Below are 15,000 nucleotides of genomic sequence, written 5' to 3' on the forward strand. Positions count from 1 at the left end.
GTCGTTGCTGGGTCATAGTGCCAGTGCATGTATATATGTGTATATATATATGTGTACATATTACATGTACATATATATATATATACATCTACACATAAAGTACAAAATACAAAGTTATATCTTGATCTCGCTAGTGATAACAATACTCAAAATATATAACAGACTGGAATTGTAAGCCCGTCTCTTGCAATTTCGATCAATTGTATCTTGTCCTCCCTCTTGTATAGAAGTGTGGCTACAATACAGCCTACCTCAACTTCTGGTGGGGGGGGGGGCATTTTTAATTTTTATCCGGCACGTCCTACGTCCCAGATATAAAGGTAAAAATAAAATATTTCCACTTTGCAAGTTCGAGTCGAGTACTCCCTTGCACGCTCCATTGACTCGAACCTTGCTTCTATTAAGGCGAATTTACCGCCTCTGGTTAGATATCTTTCATAGTCGCACCAAGACACTTCTCGATGGTGCTTTTCTCCAGGTGTTCAAATCTTTTTTCTCTACATTATTATTTCTATTGTTAAAGTGAAAGTATGTGACATAAAATGGAGAAATGTTTTTGTTTCACTTTTAATACGTAATACTGAAATACTGAAGTGGAGAAGATATGATATTGCTATGGGCTCGCTCTAGGCAAGAAGTTGAACTTTTTTGCCCATGAAACTACATGGACCCTAAGTAAGGCATGTGTAAAATTTGAATGAAATTGGTTGTGTAGTTCTCAAGTTTTAGGGAAACACACACACAGACAGACAGACACACATTCTCAGTTTTATATTTAGAGAGATTCAAGGCAGCGAAATACTTAGCAGTATTTCGTCTGTTTTTACGTCTTGAGTTCAAATTCCGCCGAGATTGACTTTGTCTTTCATCCTTTCGGGGTCAATAAATTAAGTAACAACTGCGTACTGAGGTCGATTTAGTCAACTGGTCCCCTCCCCCAAATTTTCAGGCCTTATACCTAGAGTAGTAAAGAATTTTATTATTAATTCTATTATGATTTTGTTTTTTTTGTTTTTTCGGAAGCGATTCATCTGGTGTTTCACTTCTGAGCGTGAATATTTCCCTTTGCCAAACTCCATCCACATATAAACTGAAAACACCTTTTATCAAACGAGGTTAGTTACCAGCATTGCAGATGTATCCTGCATAATGTATTTCTTAGGAAATACTTCTCACATCAAAAACAAACGATCCGTTTTCACTTATAAGTACGACAATAGTTTATTAGATCTTTACAAGCCTTCCAATGCCATCAAAGAGTTAAGCAGCAGATATTTTTGCCATATACCGTGATTTCTGAAACCATCAGTGGACAGAAGTGTCAAGCGCCTATTTGTAATTAAGCTATTCTGTCACAAGATTTGTACGGGTGTTTAACTTCCGACAAGCACAGCTTTATTATACACTATAAGATGTCCGGTACATCATCACAGTCCCTCCTTTCCGCTTACCTCTCGTCAGTAACTACCTTGTTATTTCGTAGGCATGCATATGTATGTGTACGTTTATGTGTGTGTGTGTATGTGTGTGTTTGTATGTGGGCATGTGTGTGTGTGTGTTTTTAAGCATGAGAAGAAATCTTTTGTTGAAGATTCCTTTGTACAAATATCTCTTCAAAACCAACTTAAATTCAAAGTTTTCTCATCTCCGTTTTAAGTGGTTCAGTGCTGAATGCGTTTCTAAGAACGAACGGCGAATGAAAGAAAGTGGGAGAATTTACAATCGGTCATTCCGACATTTTTTCTTTGCAACACTAAACGCAACACTGAAATTAAAAAGCGTTTGTCAGTCTTTACCATGTTCAGGAGGATTTTTCTTATACACATAAATTATATATGTGCTCGTGTGATTGTATATATCTACGTATGTGTATATATTGTATATATCTACGTGTGTGTGTGTGTGACTGTGTAAAAGCGAATTCCTCATATCAAGATCTATTTGATGGTGGCACATATAGCATGCATCTCAAAACATCTTATGGCGCGATCGCAAGACCGAGACCGGATTTATAGACACATACTACACCACCATTGCTGTTCAACAGAGGGAAGGCTTTCTTGGCTTGCTAGTGTTATCGAACTGCTCACTAGATCATATCAGATGTTATAATTTAGAGTCATCCACATTCTAAAAGATAAGGCAGACCACTCAACAACATCGGCGCTAAGGGCAGGGGCACATAATATGTAATTAATGATCTACAAAAGTTAATGGAAGCCAGAGGAACTGAACGTGGATATGTATCACAAGAAATCTCTTGCGGCGCAAAGCAAAGTATCTCAAACCAAGTGTCGAAATACGCGATGTAGAGACACTGCAAGCCATTTTCACTGGTACAACTATTATATGCAAATAACTCGAGGTAAATGTAATTGAAAAACATAAGTAAAACTATTTTTGTACGAAAATTAAGCCAGCCCACAAAGTGCGCGCGTGTGTGTGTGCAAGACATATTGAGAGAGAGAGAGAGGGGGGAGAAAGAGAGAGAGAAGATTACATATAGTCCTTATTCTAGAGTGGTTGGTCCGTATTTCAAACAGCTATGCGAAGTAAGACAAAGCAAAGTAAGTGATTTGTTGAATGACATACAATTCTCAGAATAATTGTTGAACTCTGGATCCCTATTCATATACTTTCTCTTTCAACCCCTTCTCTCTCTATCTCTATCTATCTCTCTTTCTCTCAAATCCAAAGGAAAACACTCAAAACAAGAGCTTTAAACCTTTCGGTCAATGTTTCTTATTTTCCTGTATTTCCCCATTTTACGAGTTCACCATCCCAGCTTCCTTCCAGCATAGAGATGAGAAAAAAGTAGTCTAACCGTTTGATACGAACTTATCTGAAAAACTCCTCCTGGCTATAAGCTACCAGCTTCTTGCTTTAAAATTATCTAAACTAAAATGTTACATTAATATTTCATGTTAATTTATGAACTAAGCACCAGCTTAATAATGCCTATTATTTTCATTATTTCTTCATTATTTTCAAAACTAATCATAACAAAAACAGCGTATTTCAACAAAACTATGGTAACAAAAGTATTTAACAAAAAAGATTCTGAAAGACCAACGTAATTTCGCAAAATTCGTGCCGTATAATAATAATAATTTTCGACCTAGAAACATTTATTAAAGCTTACTAATAACAGTTCTTTCAATAAATTCTTCATTTTCGTAATTGATTGAAACGAAAACGGTGTATTTCAACATGAATATATTAAGAGAGGGTTTCAGGTTTATTAAATATGTATATTTTGCACATTTTTGTAACGTCTAGCTTTATTGTAATTTATGAATTATCTTGTTGTAATTATCTCCCTTGCAATAACTGTCGCCAGGGTAACATGTAGCATTAAAATCATTAGGTGCCGGCGTGGCTATGTGGTAAGAAGCTTCCTTCCCAACCACATGGTTTCGGGTTCATCCCGACTGTGTGGCACTTCGAGCATGTCTTCTACTATAGCCTATAGTCAGCCAAAGCGTTCTGAGTGAATTTAGTCGACGGAAACAGAAAGAAGCCTGTCGTGTGTGTGTGTGTGTGTGTGTGTGTGTGTGTGTGTGTGTGTGTGTGTGTGCGTGCGTGCGTGCGTGTGTGTGTGTATTTGTGTCTGTTTTTCCCCACCTCTTGAACAACCGATGTTAGTGTGTTTACGTTCCCGTAAATTCGCGGGTCGGAAAAAGTGACCGATATAGTATCAAGCGTAAAAATGTTTTAAAAAGTGCTGGGGTTGATTCATTCGACTAAAAATTCTTCGAGGCGGTGCTCCAGGATGGCCGCAGTCTAAGAACAGAAATAACTAAAAGATAAAATATAGAAGACAAGGCGGTGTGGCTGTGCGGTAGAAGCTTTCTTCCCAACCACGTTTTTCCGAGTTCAGTCCCACTGCGGGGCGTCTTGCGCAAGTGTTTTCTACTATAGACACGGGCCGACCAAAGCCTTGTGAGTTGACTTAGTTCAGGGAAACTGAAAAAAGCCCGTCAAAATTAGCATTCTTCATATTTACAGGATTGTAAAAACGGCGCCTATAAAAATCCATTCGCACCGAAATATATATATATATATATATATATATATATATATATATATATATATATATAATATATATTGAAGGTTTGGAGATGATGTACAGGTATTATATATTAGAAAAAATGAGGTAATCAGATCGGATGGTTCATATTTATAGATATTTATTTATATATTACATTTTTTACATATATATCTATCATATCATTCAGATCATATTATTCGGATTATTAGCGCTTTCTCCCAATCCAGTGGGGTTTTCAAATTTGATTTGAAAACCCCACTGGATTGGGAGAAAGCGCTAATAATCCGAATGATATGATCTGAATGATATGATAGATATATATGTAAAAAATGTAATATATAAATAAATATCTATAAATATGAACCATCCGATCTGATTACCTCATTTTTTCTAATATATATATATATATATATATTCTTTTCTCTTTTATTTGTTTCGGTCATTTGACAAGGCCTGAAATTTGGAGGTGGGGAGGAGATAGTCGATTACATCGGCCCCCGTGTTTCACTAGTACTTGTTTCATCGACCCCGAAAGAATGAAAGGCAAAGTCGACCTTGGCGGAATTTGAACACAGAACGTAGCGACGGGCGAAATACCGCTAAGCATTCGTCCAGCGTGCTATCGATTCTTTCCTATTATAGGCACAAATTTGGGGTGGGGTCAGTCGATTAGATCGACTCCGGTACGCTACTGGTACTTAATTTATCGACACTGAAAGGTTGAAAGACAAAGACGAACTCGGAGAATTTGAACTCAAAACGTAGCGACGAACAAAATACCGCTAAGCATTTCGTCTAACATGCTAACGATTCTGCCAGCTCGTTGCCTAAATGGGAGAGCAATTTGATGAAGAAGTGAGGGGGAAATGTAAGGTCATGAAGAAAAAAGGGTTGGTGATCTGCTCGGTGGTAGGGCAGGAACGGTAGGGAGGCGGGTTATGGTGCTTTGTCAGATTTTTTTTTTTGCAAGTACAATGAGTTCAAATCCTGCCGAATATGAAGTTTTGCATTTTGTGAATGGTAAAAAGTGAGAATGAGAGTAAATGAGTGAATGAGAGAATGAGAGAATGAAAGATGAATAGGAAAGATACAAAGAAAGAAGGAATTCAGGAAGAGAGAAAAGTAAATAGAAATGCCAAGAGACGACGGAAGGAAGTAAGAATTGGGAAGCAAAAAAAAAAGAAGGAAAGAAAAAGAAAGAAGCAAATGAAAATAAAGATGTATAAATATAAACGAAGATGTCTGGAAGGAAGGAAATGAAAATAAAGAAATAAAGAAAGAAGTAAGAAACGATAATTACTGGGAAGGGGAAAGGGAAGTGAAAAAGAAAGAAACGAAGAAATATCTAAGGGGTGGGGGTAGAAAAGGAAAAGAAATAAATTAAAAAGTATGAGAAATAAATAAAAAAAACACAGGATTGAATTTAGAAGTGATAGAAGATAGACAGACAGATAGATAGATAGATAGATAGATAGATAGATAGATAGATAGATAGATAGATAGATAGATAGATAGATAGATAGATAGATAGATAGGGAGAGAGAAATAGACAAATAGATACATATGTACATGCATACATACATACATACATACATACATACATAGACAGGTAGATAGGTAGGTACATAGGTATATGGACAGATACATACATAAGTATGTAGGTAGGTAGGTACATACGTGCATACAGATAGATACATACGTGCATACATACATAGACAGGTAGATAGGTAGGTACATAGGTAGATAGATAGATACATACATACATACATACATACATACATACATGCATACATACATAGATAAGTTTCTTTATTGGCCACACAGGGCTGCACACAGATGGGACAAGTTACAAGGTAGAGCTTTTCTTTTGGGGGATGAAAAAGACAAAAAACAAAAGAAAAAAAAAGGGGTGGCGTAGGTTTTCGATCAAGAGGGATCGTAAAAGGGAAGAAAAGAACAAAAAAAAATAAATAAAATAAAAAATAAAAAGAATAAAAAGAAAAAAAAGAAAAGGAAAAGGAACAAAAGAAAAGAGAAATGAAAAAAGAAGAAAAAAGGGGGAAAAACGATCAATAGGGATCGTGTATCACTGTTATGATATATGGTGTAAAGGGGAAAGCAAGTAAGGTGTATCCGTGGGAAGAAAAGCCTACGAAAAAGACCACTACATAGATAGATAGATAGATAGATAGATAGATAGATAGATAGATAGATAGATAGATAGATAGATAGATAGATAGATAGATAGATAGATAAATAGATAGATAGATAGATATGTTTTTTATTAGCCAACAGGGCTGCACACAGATAGAACAAATTACAAGGTAGAGCTTTTCTTTTGAAGGTTTAAAAAAAAAAAAGGAAGGGGGAGTTTCGATCAAAAGGGATCGTAAAAGGAGAGAAAGAGGACAAAAAAAGGGGGGTTAAAAAAAAAAAAAGGGGGAGAGGAAAGAAAAAAAAATTGATCAATAGGGATCGTTATCACAGAAATGTCATATGAAGTGTAAAGGGGAGGACAGGTGAGGTTTACCCGTGGAAAGAAAAGCTACGGAAAAGACCACGGTAACCTCGGTCAATGGAGTCACATGTTAACCGAGGTTACCGTGGTCTTTTCCGTAGGCTTTTCTTTCCACGGGTAAACCTCACCGGTCCTCCCCTTTACACTTCATATTGACATTTCTAGATAGATAGATAGATAGATAGATAGATAGATAGATAGATAGATAGATAGATAGATAGATAGATAATAGATATGTTTCTTTATTAGCCACACAGGGCGCACACAGATAGAACAAATTACAAGGTCGAGCTTTTCTTTTGAAGGTATTAAAAAAAAAAAAAAAAAAAAAAAGGAAGGGGAGGTTCGATCAAAAGGGATCGTAAAAGGAGAGAAAGAGGACAAAAATAAGGGGGGTTAAAAAAAAAAAAAAAAAAAAAAGATAGATAGATAGATAGATAAGTATGTAGGTAGGTAGGTAGATAGACAGATAGATAACTTTCTTTATTGGCCACACAGGGAGAATGAAAAAGAAGAGGAAAAAAGGGAATAAATGTAAAATTCCGATCAAAAGCAATCGGGAAAAAAAGTGATCAAAAGGAATCGTGTATCACAGAAAGAAATTTTTAAAAAGTAAGAAACAAGATTAGGTTTATCCGTGGAATGAAAAGCCTACGGAAAAGACCACAGTAACTTCAGGCAGAGAGGAAATAAACACGAGAGCAAAGTGCTCTCTCTCTCTCTCTCTTTCCCTCTCTCCCTCACTCTCTCACTCTCACTCTCTCTCTTTACGATTTACTGGATCATGCTCAAAGTGGTTTCGTCGCTCGCACGCACCATCTTTGCTACATTCATCCACCTTTTTTGTGAAGCTTTCACGAGACAAAACCTGCCTCTGCATTCTCACCTTCCTTTCCATTCTTTCACCATGGCCACCAGGACGATGAAGACTGCCTTCCCTTCCGGGTTGAGGGAAGGTGGCGGAGCAATTTTCGTGATAGACTCATCTGACTGGCGGACTCGTCTCATGCGTGACAGCAGCCGTTCGGCACAAGCCCACAAGTCCGAAATGGTTGGACACTGCACGAGTGAGTGCAGAACGGTTTCGTCGCCCTGACCGCATCCCGGGCGAGTCGGTCCGGTGTGTCTCGAACCGTGCCTGTAGAGCTTATCCCGAACAGGTAATGCTTCCCGATAGCACTGCCAGCAAGGGATCTTTGGTGATTGTCGAAAGTTGTCCTGAACAGGCGGGTCAGGTGTTCCTTGTCGACGTCCAGATTCTGCCCGAGAACGTCGTCGCACCTCCTCTCCACTAATTCTCTATAGAACGCCTTTGTTGTAATGAAGTCGCACAAGTTTGGACCCGGACAGCAGAGTTGTTTGGGAGCAACGTGACACTCGCGGTGCCATTCGCCTAGCCTCGGTCTCTGTTTTATCCACGACTGTAGTTCGGCCAAGGAGACAAGCTGCGGGAAAGCGCGTCGCACAAAAAGCGACCACACCTGTTCACCGTCGTCTATGAAGCCCCGGAGATGTCGCAGTCTCAGTGCATGTCTGCGCATCATCAACCACGGCATGCCTAGCTGTCCATTTAGCGGGTGTTGATCGCCTAACAATCTAAACGCTTCCCTTCCACAGGAAGCGGAAGAGTGTGCGTTCCAGTTTGGTGATGGTAGGGTCGGAACAAAGCACGACGGTCAGACGGTATTCGATGACGGATGCGATGTACACGTTCGCCACCTCCGCCCGACCTTTTAGGGATAGCTTCCTCTCGGCTCATTGCTGGATGAGAGTGGCCATCCTAGTTGTTATTTCGCTCCAGGTCTTCTCCATTTGGAGGACTGGACCGAACCAGACTCCGAGCAATTTAACCAGTCCGTCGGTCCACTGCCCCACGATGGAGACACTGTTGGACAGCATGAGCTAGCTTCTCCAGGTGCCGAGCAGCAGTTTCGATTTCTTGGCCAATCCAGTTTTGTTGATCCACGACAACGATTTCCAAAATATGGATTTCATCCTCGACGTCATAGCAAATGGCAGACACGAGCTATTTTATTTCTATTTCAGGAGGCATATTCTTTATTTTAATTTCTGTGACACTACGACCAAGGTATGTAGCGATCATCAATAAATTTTCAAATTGGAAGGACTTTGTGTAGAGGTCCTTGGCTCTTTCTTCACTGTCGAATTAAACTTCGATCGTGGCAAATCTGTTTCCCTTCGTGATGTAGTCTTTAAAGGCCCATATAAGCCTTAAACATTTTTCAATATTTTCTTGAGTGGCCTTTTCGTATAGCCTTGTTTTAGATTGAGTGTCCTGTAAATAATTAGGGTTTTTTTTTTCGATTTTTCCCGTGATGTTTTATGGTGTCTGTAGTTGTATGCTGTGGTCGTCTTTTTTTAACATTGCTTTACAGGTGAACAGTTCTTCTTTAGAAAAGCACATGACCCTTTTCTTTAACTTTAAAGCTGCGACAAAATTATTTTCAGTATTCGTGTTGGTTGTGGTAGTGATGGCGGTTGTGGTGGTGGCAGTGGTGGAGCCAGTGGTTATAGTAGCAGAGGCATTCGTGCCTTCTAAGGCCTATGTGCGTTCAAAGGAACGCCTTTGCTTTCAGCTTCCTTCGCCCGTAGCATTGGTAGAGGCGGGCAGTCGGCCTCATGGCTTCGCTTAGCCATATTTGTTTTAAAATATGGCAAGGAAATCGAAGAAAATAGAAATGTAAATAGGTTTGAAACTGCTCCTAGGGGGTCAATTCCTCCCATGAAAACAAACTCGAACGAATGCTGGGTGCTTTACGCACCTCGTGTGCAAACATTGAAGCAAAATGTATGCAATAAAAGGTCGAAAAAAGGGGTTACCTGCGGAGCCGATGCGACATCAAGTCAGTCGATAGATAGACAGATAGATAGATAGATAGATAGATATGTTTCTTTATTAGCCACACAGGGCTGCACACAGATAGAACAAATTACAAGGTAGAGCTTTTCTTTTGAAGGATAGATAGATAGATAGATAGATAGATAGATAGATAGATAGATAGATAGATAGATAGATAGATAGATAGATAGATAGATGTAGATAACTTTCTTTATTAGCCACACAGGGCCGAACACCGAAGGGACAAAATACAATGTAGAGTTTTTCTTTTCGACAAAAAAAAAAATAGAAAAGTAAGGAGGAAAAAATTCCTATCAAAAAGGATCGTGTATCACATAGATAGATAGATAGATAGATAGATAGAGAGATAGATAGATAGATAGATAGATAGATAGATAGATAGATGGATGGATGGATGGATAGATAGATAGATAGATAGTAGATAGATAGATAGATAGATAGATAGATAGATGATAGATAGATAAGATAGATAGATATGTTTCTTTATTAGCCACACAGGGCTGCACACAGATAGAAAAAAATTACAAGGTAGAGTTTTTCTTTTGAAGGTTTAAAAAACAAAAAAAAAAAGGAACGGGGAGTTTCGATCAAAAGGATCGTAAAAGGAGAGAAAGAGGACAAAAAAAGGGGGTTAAAAAAAAAGGGGGAGGGGAAGAAAAAAAGAAAAAAAAAAAAAAAAAAAAAATTGATCAATAGGGATCGTTATCACAGAAATGTCAATATGAAGTGTAAAGGGGAGGACAGGTGAGGTTTACCCGTGGAAAGAAAAGCCTACGGAAAAGACCACGGTAACCTTTTATATTTCTTTTTTTTTTTTTTTTTTGCAAATAAGCAACTCTCTGTTTTCGATTTCTGGGTTCATAGGACTATGCTCAAGGTGGCTTCGTCATTCATACGTGCCATTCTTGCTACATTCACCCATCTTTTTTTAAAACATTCGCTAGACAAAACTTGCCTCTCTACTCTCACTTTCCTTTTCAAGTGGTACTTGAAGAAGTTGATGAGAGATTGACCAGAGAGGAAAGTGTTTGTCTCCAATCCTTTCAGACGCGTCCACCAGATACATTCTTTCGCCATAGCCACAAGGATGATGAAAATAGCTCTTCCTTCCCGTTTGAAGGAGGGAGGCGTGACAATATTAACGATAGACTCAGCTGATAAACCGACTCGTCCCACACGTGACAGCAGTTGTTCGACATAAGCCCACAGGTCGGAAATTGTTGGACACTGAACGAGTGCGTGCAGAACGGTTTCGTCGCTCTGACCGCATCTCGGGCAGGTCGGCCCCGTGTTTCTCGAGCCGTGTCTGTAGAGCTTATCCCGAACGGGTAGCGCTTCTCGGTAGCACTGCCAGGCCAGGGATCTCTGGAAGTTGTCCATGGGCCCTGGCCCGAAAGTCGTCCCGAACAGGCGGGTCAGGTACTCCTCGTCGACGTCCAGGTTCGCCCCGAGCTCGTCGTCGTACCTCCCCTCCACTAAACCCCTATAGAATGCTTTGGTTGTGTTGAAGTCACTCAAGGTCGACCCAGGACGGCAGAGTTGCTTGAGAGCAACGCGACACTCGCGGTGCCATTCGCCCTTCCTCGGCCTCTTTTTGATCCACGACTGCAGTTCGGTCATGGAGACGAGCTGCGGGAAAGCGTGCCTCACAAACGGCGACCACACCTGTTCACCGTCGTCTACATAGAGCCAGAGATGTCGCAGTCTCAGCGCGTGTCTGCGCATCATCAACCACGGCATGCCCAGCCCTCCTTTTAACGGGTGTTGACAGCAAATGGATCGCCTGACATCGGGACGCATCCTTTCCACAAGAAGCGAAAGAGGATGCGTTGTAGTTTGGTGATGGTAGGGTCGGGACAAGGTACGACGGTCAGGCGGTAGTAGATGACGGACGCGATGTACGTGTTCGCCACCTCCGCTCGACCTTTTAGGGACAGTTTCCTCTCGGCCCATTGCCGGGCGAGAGTGACCACCCTACTCGTTATCTCGTTCCAGTTCTTCTCCACTTGGAGGTCCGGACCAAACCAGACCCCGAGCAACTCAACCGGGCCGTCGGTCCAGCGTCCCACGACGGAGGCGCTGGTGGACGGCATGGGCTTGCTTCTCCAGGTGCCTAGTCGCAAGCCCACTGACTTTTCCCGGTTGATTTTCGCTCCTGTCACCGCTTCGTAGTTTTTCAGTGTCTCGCCGACCAGCTCGATGTGCTCGTGGCTAGACACTATGACGGTGACGTCGTCCGCGTATGCAGACACGCTCGTCCCGCATCCAATTCTCGCGGGATGCCCCTTAGAGTCGCCAGCTTCCGCAGTAGTGGCTCAAGAGTCAATACGTATAGAAGCGCCGAGAGGGGGCATCCCTGACGGACCGAACGTGCAATGTCGAAAGGTCTCGATAGATGTCCATTTACGCGAATTACCGAACGGATGCCTCTGTACAAGGCAGCTATCCAGCCGCGGAAGACGGGACCGAAACCAGCCGCTCTCAGGACTGCCTCCAAGTATCGATGGTCTACCCTATCAAAGGCTTTCGATTGATCCAAGTTGATCAGGGCCCCACCCATGCCAGGTTCGTTAACTACCCTGTCTATGATGTAGCGCATCAGATGGAGGTTGTCATGGATAGTCCGGCCTGGCACGGCGCATGTTTGCGCCTTGTCGACCAGTTTTCTCGATGACAAGCGCCAACCTCTTGGCTAGCACCTTGGCCAAAATTTTCAGTCTGCATTAAGCAGAGTGATGGGCCTAAAGTTATCTATTACATTTCCCTTGTTTAGATCTTTCTTCAGCAGTGTTACGGCTCCTCCGCTCACAAAACCAGGAATGCTCCCGTTTTGCTGCCAGTTGCAGTACACCGCCGCCAAAAGATCTCCAAACAAGTCTGGCATACAATTGTAAAGCTCGTAGGGTAGACCATCCAAACCCGGTGATTTGTCCCTCGAGCATTCTGCCATCGCTTCCCGCACTTCCGCCGCCGTGATGGCACCTTCGCAGCACCCTGCCTTTCTTGTCGAGAGTCGTGGTAGGCTATGTAGGTAGGCACTGAAGTCCACCCTACGTTCTTGCCCTCCACTCGTTCCGAACAGTCGGGCAAAATGCTGCTGAAAGGCCTCACACATTTTACTTGGCTCGAGCAATTCGCGCCCCTGTTCATCTACCAGTGACCGAATGGGATAGATAGATAGATAGATAGATAGATAGATAGATAGATAGATAGATAGATAGATAGATAGATAGATAGATAGATAGATAGATAGATAGATAGATTAAAAGAGTGAGAGAAAAACTGAAGGAAGAAAATAAAAAGAAATAAATTGAATGATGCAGAACGGAAACTAAGTTTTGTTTTCTTTATTTTAAGGAAATTGTCGTCTCGAAAGTTGTAAAGTATCCGGATATTAATTTTACTGAGAAATCTTTGGACATTTGGGGAGTTTTGTGATAGAACCGATGAGTAAGGATATATAAAGGTGGAATTTTTAAGGATTGGGTAGGGCCTGGCGGGTGGTGACTGAAACTGGGTGCTGGAATAGTTCTGTAGCTTTGTTAGGTTTAGAATTTTTGAAAGTTGGAATTAAGCGTTGGGATACGAGTATGTAGTTTTTGAGATTTAAGTTTTGTAGGTTTGGGGCTGGAATATGACAGTGTAGTTCCAATGGGTTTCGGGTTTAAGGACTGAATACTGCGACTAAAGTTTAGAATATGGATGTTTATATTCTTTGGATAAAGAATTGTTTGGGGTACAATGTAGAAGTTGGCACATGTTTTGTAGCATTTTAGGGTGCAGGATTTGGGGATTGTAATTGATTGGTTGGGAGATGGGTGTTCAGCTTTGTGTCTAAGATTTGGGGACTGCATCTGACGCTTCTGTGGTGTGGCAGTTCTGTTTGCCGGATTGTGTTGAGAGGCGATGTATACTGATTTTGGAATTGTAGAGTGAATGTGAAGAGCGAAGCCAATTCAAGTAGGTTTGTGTAATTTAAATTGAGAAATAAAAAATAAAAAGAACTCTAAACAAGGAAAGAGAAAGAAGAATTGCAGAAAAAAAAGAAGACAGAAATAGCAGAAAAAAAACAGAAAGGAAGAGACCAATAGATAGTAATTGCTTGTTTGTGTATTATAAATGTAAGGAGGAGGAAAAATTATAATGATTATAGGGCTATTATAAAGATTGTATTTCTATGGTTGTCAGGGAAAATAGAAATAAAATAGATAGGCTGATAGAGAAGAAGAGTGATATAGAGAAAGCCAATATTGTCTGAGCAGATGCATTGATTGTGAAGCTAGCCACCATTGAAATCTGAGAGTCAACGACAATCACGTAATAATAAATGAGAAGAGAAGGGGAAAGGAAAAAGAATGAAAAGGAGAGAGTGAAAGGGAGTCGAAGCGAGACATTAGTATTATTCTATCATTCTGTGTTCATGCGTGCGATGGACGAGCGGTGTTAAGCTTTCTCTTTTTTGAAAAGTAAAAGTTGCAAATCAGGTGTAGTCTCTAACGAAAGCTGCTTCAGTTAATAAAGCAGAAAACCGGATCGATAGTGCTGCGACATATTAACTTAAATATCATCGGTTCATATCCTGTCACTCGTGAAATTAATTGCCTGTTCTGATTATGACTACAGCATTACTGTATGAATAGGGAATTCACTGTTGCAACTTCGTGGTCTTTGGTTCAATCCTAGTGAGGAGCAGCCTCTACATAGTCTATGATTAACTAAAGACGTTTTAATGAAATTTGGTTAAGAAATATCAGTGGAAGTGCTTCGGAGGAACAATTCCTTAAAAATTCTTCCACTATTTTCGTAATAGACTTAAACAATCACCTGGTTTTCCATATGCAACATCGCATTTTGCCGAGTCCATTCTGTTGTCAGTAATTAGGACAGATTTCCGGTCTAAGGTTAAACCTCATTCTATTATTCTATTATTCTCAAATGCCCTGAAAACAACTTATTTTTACTGTTATTCTGTTTGTCAAAGCATTTAAAACTGGTTCCTAGAGACAACAATGGTAGTGGGGCGGCGGCAGTGGTGATGGTGGTAGTCGTTGTGTAAGTGGTGGTTTATGTAGGTTGTGGTGTCGTTCTATGAACTGAGTTATTTGTTCCTGAATTAACATATAAGTGGCCACAACGTTTGATATAATCCTCAGGCAGAAACGGCGTGACACAGGAGGTGGGGGACAAGTAACTTTTGACTTATTGGTACAATCCACCAATGGGCTTCCATACAGTTTCTGATGTTTCAATTGCATTCACAAGGTAAAAAATTACCTTTACTCAAGTAACCATGCTTTGTGATCGAACCTGGAATCTCGTGATTGCGAACTAAATTTCTTAATCATTCGTCCTTACTACTCACTCCCAACAATATTACATACTTTGTAAATAAAAGCACAAAAAAATGGACAACTTATAATTTACCCTGTAGTTCTTGTGTTCAATTAATCCTACACTCGGGCGTCAGTATCTTAAAACAAATAGAAAGTTTATCCAACCGGATTAAGGATTGTAGATTTAAATTGTTTTCGAATAGCTTTCCCAGAATCC

General features: G+C 40.4%; 1 long non-coding RNA gene across 1 annotated transcript in view; it reads right to left on the bottom strand.

Moving 5' to 3' along the window:
* LOC118763738 overlaps nucleotides 1-15,000 on the bottom strand; it is an 18,815-nt gene that overhangs the window by 2,022 nt on the left and 1,793 nt on the right. The gene's annotated exons all lie outside the window — the stretch shown is intronic.

Source organism: Octopus sinensis, linkage group LG6 (assembly GCF_006345805.1).
Source record: "Octopus sinensis linkage group LG6, ASM634580v1, whole genome shotgun sequence".
Classification (NCBI taxonomy): Eukaryota; Metazoa; Mollusca; class Cephalopoda; order Octopoda; family Octopodidae; genus Octopus; species Octopus sinensis.